Raw genomic sequence first — 6,002 nt, forward strand, 5'->3', positions numbered from 1 at the left:
TCATGAGGGAAATTCTCTGGGAGTTCAAGGGCGGGGGGTGAGGTTTCTTTATGCTGGGGAGCACTCATGGGCTCTAGACAAGCAGAATCTGGGGGAAAGGCTTTTACATTAGCTCTATGATCCATTACAATTTTTTATTATGATAAAATATACTGTACTAACATAAAATTTAACCCTGTTAAGTGTAAAATTTAACCCTGTTAAGTGTAAAATTTAGTGGCATTAAGTATCCTGTTAAGTGTAAAATTTAGTGGCATTAAGTATAGGCACAGTGTTGTACAGCCATCACCACCATCTATTTCATTTCCTATCATCCATTTTGAGTTAATTTTTGTATAAGATGTGAGGCATTGGTTGAGATTAATTTTGCCTGTGAATGTTCAAATGTCCCAGCACCATTTGTTGAAAAGACTGTTCTTTCTCCATTGAATTGTTTTTTTCACCATTGTTAAAAATTAGTTGACTTCAGGCATTCTTCCAGTGTTTTGTGGGGCTAGCATTTCAGAAACCACATAACCAGCAATGTGATCTAGCATCTATCAAACTGTCGTACAGTGTTTCCCCTTATCCACAAGGGCTATGCTCCAAGATCCCCAGTGGATGTCTGAAACCGTGGATGGTACTGAACCCTCTACACTATGTTTTCTCCCATACATACATACCTATGATGAAGTTTAATTTATAAATTAGGGAAAATGAGAGATTAACAACAATAACTAGTAATAAACTAGAACAACATAACAACATGCAGAAATAAAACTTAGGTGAATGCGGTCTCTGTCTCTAAAATGTCTTCTTGTACTATACTCCCCCTTCTTATGATGATGTTACATGATGCAATGCCTACTTGATGAGATGAAGCGAGGTGAATGACACAGGCGTGGGGACTTAGCGTTAGGCTACTGTGGACCTTAGGATGGAATGTCTAGGGTGAGACATGAAGGTCTATCAGGCAGTAACCAGGTGAAGGCAGAGGAATGGGGTAGACCCAGTGGGGGAGGAAAGGCATTTGAGGGTGAGAAAACACAAATACAAAGTCCCTATGGCAGGTCGAGTGAGTCTCAAGAAGTTTAATGGGGCTGGAGTGTGATTCTCATGGGGGGGTGAGTGGTGGTAGGAAAGAAGAGCTGAGATGGGAAGTGAACTGAGGCCAATAATGAAGGGTCTTTAATGCTATGCTGCGTTTGGCCTGTATTTGAGGATAGCACGGATATGCAGGGAGGCTTTAAGCAGCAGTGTGACCTGACATGACTTGCATAGTAGTAAGATTGTTCTGGTCGCAGGGTTGAGAGTGGATTGAGGATAGGAAGAGGGTCAGCGCCAGTTAGGAGTGGCTTCAGGGATGAAGTGCACTGACTTAACATACATAAAGGCCAAACCACCTGGACTTGGGGACAGATCAGGTGTGAAAGTAAAAGGGGAGAAGGAAAAGCAGGAGGCCAGGATAGCTGACTGTGCCATTCCTAAAGAAAGGGACAGAGGAGCCAGGGCAGTGGTTTCTTTGGAGGATGGGGTGGGGAAGGCGATGAGTGCAACTCTGGGTGTGTTGAATCTTTGAGGTGCCCCTGGGACATCCATCGGAGAAGTCCATAGACAAAAGGATTTATGTGTCAGTGGCCAAGGAAAAGGTTAAAAATGCACATGTGTGAACTGTCAGTACATGATGGTACGTGGTGGAAATTTCTCAAGGAAAGACCTTAATGTAAGAGGAGGAGAGAGGCCAAGGCTGAAACCCTAGGAATACCATCATTGAAAGCAGGGGGTAGGGTGGGTGGATGGGGCTGTTCAGAGGAACAGAAATGAAAGACGCTAGGACAAAATGTCCAGAGAATTAGAAGGAAAACAAGAATGTCACAGGAACAAGGGAAGAGAATCTTACAAAAAGGCGGGGGAGTCATGCAAAATTACAGAATGTTTAAGAACTAATAAAGCCTGGAGAGTGTCCATCAAATTTAGCAACAAGGAAGGCACTGGGAGGTTTTCATGGAGTGATGAGAGTGGAAGCTATATTTTAGTGGAATGAAGATGGATGAGAGGTGAGGAAGTACAGACATCAGGGACAGAAAACTCTTTGAAGAAGCTTGGCCGTGAAGGAGAGGTGAGGAGACAGAGGGATGGCTGGAGGGAGACATGGGCTAAAGGAGGGTTTCATAACATAGGAGCAAACTGAGCATGTTTAAATGTTGATGGAAAGAAGTCAGGGAAGAGAAGGAGAGGGGTAAACAGGAGCACAATCTCTGAGGAAGCAGGGGACTCCAAGTCTGGTGGAGTTGGGAGGGAAGGAAGAAAAGTTGGTTGTGCATGTTAGTGTGTTGGTGTGGCAACAGGGAGTAGCGAGTTTTCACGTGGTGGTTCTATTTTTTCTCTAAAGTTGGTAGGGAGATGATCTCCAGAGAGCAAGAAGGGAGGCAATATGACATCAGGTTTGAGAAGAATGGTCATTGTGGAAATGGGAGAGAAAGCTAATAGAGAACACAGAATTGCTGAGGAGGGTTGAGGGCTGAAGTGAGGTTGGAGACCAGCACACTAATAGCTCCAATCTGGGTGGCTGGTAATTTTTGCACCAGTGCTCAGCTCAGATGTCAGAACCAAGAAGAAGAATGGTTTTACTGAACTTAGGCAGGTGTAATCAAGGAATGGTGGGCAAGAGAGTTGATTTTGGGAAGAGAGTAATTTAAAGGATGGCTCATGGGGAGTGCATGTTGGATAGAGAAAGAAATGATAACTAAGGGGAAGCTTGAGGGCAGAAAAGAGAATTCAAGGGATTGATGGAGTTAAAGAACAAGGTACAGAAATGAAACTGCGAAAGGCAGAAAGCCAAGGGGTGATCCATCAATTTATGATTTCAGAGGTGGAACAGTACCCAGTAATGACACATCATGGGTGTCTGGAGTACAGTGGGAATGAGCTCAGTGAGGAGGTGGTGACAATGAGCTTCTAGGATTTGAGATGGCTCATCCACATTAGTGATGGAGGACTGGAGATAGGGAATGCTGTGAGTATAGGACTAGAGTCTTCAATGAAAGAGGAGGAGTGAGGTCAAGAAAAGACAAGGGTGAGGTTGGGGTGAAAACTGATGAGTGCTTGATAAATCTCTAATGAATACATGAATGCATGGATCAGTGAGTGAATGAATGCATCAACTCAGACTAATCTGGTACATTCTGGGAATATCTTGCCATAAATCCTGAGATGCCACAGGAAACATTGGGTTCAGAGAAGGCAAGTTACTGGGAGTGTATGAGTCTCAGGTTATCATAAGAGTTAAACAAAGACAATTCTTTTCTGCCTAACCTGTGTGAGAGGCTGTTTGAGCCCTCTAGACCTGCACAGGTTCAATATGATAGCCACTAGCCCCTTGTAGCTACTAAGCACTTGAAATGTGGCTAGTCTGAAGTGAGATATGCTTTATGTTCACATAAAACACATGCTGGATTTAAAAAACTTAGTACAAAATTTTTTTTAAGAGAACATAAACTATCTCACTTTTATATATTGATGACAATAAACTGTTAACATTTTTTGGATATATGGGGTTAAACATAGTATTAAAATTAATGTCACCTCCTTTTTTTTTTACTTTTTATGTGAGGCTATTAGAAAATTTTAAATTACATATGTGGGTCGCATTATATTTTTCTTGGGCAACATTGCTCTAGGGTCTAGGCCTTGGTCAGTCACCTCTGCAATCCTGAAGGAAGCATTATGCTACCTTATATAGTCAGCCAATGAATTAATAAAGGAGTCATTGTATTGAACTTCCACACATACCTGTTGGCATAAGTAAAATGTGAAACCTCAAGGGCTTAAATTTTCTATATAAAGAAAATTTGCCTCTAAAAGAATATTTTAAATTCTTCAAAGTATTGCAAAACCTCCCCTTTGCCCATTAGAGTGGTCTGCACCCTTGAAACCACTCAGTGGTGGACACAGATGTTTATCATTGCTTTCACTGTTATCACAGTTGGGGTAAATTGAGGGGCTCATCCGTTCTCCCTCAGAATATTTCTGACATCAAGAGGCTGCAGATGGTGCAGATTATACTTGTAATTTTCCTTTGACTGGGGAAGCCTGAGGCTGCACTTCTCCAGGCCAAGTCTCCTTGAAATCTGCAGTCATGGCTTGCTTAAAAATGCCACATTACGGTTTGAAGGGCCCTTATTTCTGCCAGGGATTGTAGAAAATGACCCTACATTACCAGTAGCCAGAGCTGCTTTTGCCTAAATAAAAAAAATATAATAATAAACATTGAGAGCTTACCCTCAGCTGGGCACGGTAAGGTTACTGAGGCTCCAAGAAGTTAGGTACCTGAGAAATTCCATGGGTAGAAAGTGGCAGAGCCAGGATATGAGCGCAGGTGGTCTAACTCCAAAGCTTGTGATCCTCACGTCATCCTACTCTTTTCAGAGGGCAGCCTTGCTTAATTGGCCTCAGGAAAAGCCTCTGAAAGAATATGGCATCAATTAGCCTGACACACGTTACCCATACATGCAATGAATAGCCCAATTGAGGCTATGTCCTTCAGCAGAGGTTCCCAAAATGTACACCAGAGTAACTTGGTCAGTGTTTAAGGGCCCCACCCCATAACTCTGGGAGTAGGGCCTAGGAATTTTTATTTTTAAAACATTTTCCAAGTGGATAAGGAAACCCTAATTTCACAAAATGATAAAAATACTCTCTAGATAAATACTTTGATTTAGGATTTAATTTTGGAACTTGGACTTCTAGGTAACTATTGGGGCAAAATGGAAGGAAGGTACAAGAAAGGAATATTTAATTAAGCCACATCAAAGGAGTGGGCCTGACTTTGGGGGCCCCTTAGGTAACATTTGTGCACTAATTTCCAAGAGGCTTCCCAACCTTCAGATTGCTCCTGGGGCCTGAGTGCTGTCGCCTGAAGGCAGACACTTCTCTGGGGCTAAGGGAAAAGAGCGGGGAGGCCACAGTACTGACTCTTGCCTTCTTCCTCCTTTCAGCCTCTCAGTATTATGATGTATCCAGCTGGTCCTGGATCTGGTGACTCCCCAGAGGGCTTCCCTGAACCACCGAAGCTCCAGCCACAAGTTGGAAACTGCACAGCTCAGACACTGGGTACTGCAATGGGTAGCATACAGCCTTTCCTCCTTCTGAGTGTGGTTGGGGCGGAAGATTGCGCTTGAAGAACGGGAAAGAGAGACTCAAAGAGGTCTTGGGGTAGCACGGAACTGCTAGAAGACCTGGCCCTCATTTAGGGACATATGCTTTGTTCAGTCAACAGATTCACTTAGTCCCTGTTATGTGCCTGACACTAGAGAGACCTCAGTGAAAACCAACCAACCAACCTGACTTGGTCCCTACCCTTGTGGAAGTTTCCCCCCATTTCTTGACTTCCTTACCAACGGGACACCCCCATTTTTTTTTTTTTTTTTTAGATTAGGTTAAAAGAGGGCCCATTTGGAACAGGATGAGGAAGTGACAAAGGTGTGGACTCAATTTGTGACCTAGAATCTGAGCTGGGGGAGCTGGTAGGGCCAGGAAAAAGAGAAAAATGGAGAACTCGCTCCTTCCTCTCTCTGGGCTGAGAAGGGTGAGATTATAGAAGCCAGGGCTGGGTGAAGCCTTAGAGAAAGCCCAGCCCCCCCATTTTACAGATGAGAAAACTGAGGGGTGGAGAAGTTAGAGGGTGGACCCCAAGTTAGGCGGCAGAAGTGGGAATGAAATCGTGCACTTTGAATAACACTATGGAGCCTCCAGCATGACGCTTAACTTCAAAGTGCTGAGTGTTGATGGCTTCCGGGAGCCAGGCTGCGCCCATTGCCATGGGAACAGGTCCCCGCCCCCGCGGGAGACACGCTCCCAATAAAGTTTTTGTTGAAGCTCAGCTGGGGCCCCGGAGCCGCCCCGGGGGCGGAGCCGGAGCCGGGGGCGGAGCCGGGGGCGGAGCCGGGGCGGGGGGCGGAGCCGGAGCCGGAGCGGGGGCGGGGCGAGCCGGGGCGGGGCCGAGCTGGGGAGATCCCGCGGGC

This window comes from Miniopterus natalensis, chromosome 1, assembly GCF_054644295.1.
Source record: "Miniopterus natalensis isolate mMinNat1 chromosome 1, mMinNat1.hap1, whole genome shotgun sequence".
Classification (NCBI taxonomy): Eukaryota; Metazoa; Chordata; class Mammalia; order Chiroptera; family Miniopteridae; genus Miniopterus; species Miniopterus natalensis.